The sequence below is a fragment of the Penaeus monodon genome, chromosome 29 (genome assembly GCF_015228065.2).
Source record: "Penaeus monodon isolate SGIC_2016 chromosome 29, NSTDA_Pmon_1, whole genome shotgun sequence".
NCBI lineage: Eukaryota > Metazoa > Arthropoda > Malacostraca > Decapoda > Penaeidae > Penaeus > Penaeus monodon.
This window is the reverse complement of record NC_051414.1, coordinates 13,958,773-13,959,035: the sequence shown is the minus strand read 5'-3', so window position 1 is coordinate 13,959,035 and position 263 is coordinate 13,958,773.

The window sequence follows — 263 nt, the reverse complement described above, 5'->3', positions numbered from 1 at the left end:
AAAGTCCTGTAAAAGGGGAATATGTACTCTACACATAAAAAAAGTAAGACCCCATTTATAAAATCACTGGCAGATACCATATGGGGAATTCCCCAAGATAAAAATATATTAAAAACGGTTTCAACAAGAGAACTTATTTAAAGGGGAAAGGGTTTTCAAGACTTGGGAAAAAAAAGTAGAGGGTTTTTTTTAAAGAAATGCCAACACCCCTAACTGGGCACATTCTTAAGAAAAGATTTTTTGAAAAGTCTGGAGGGCATCTT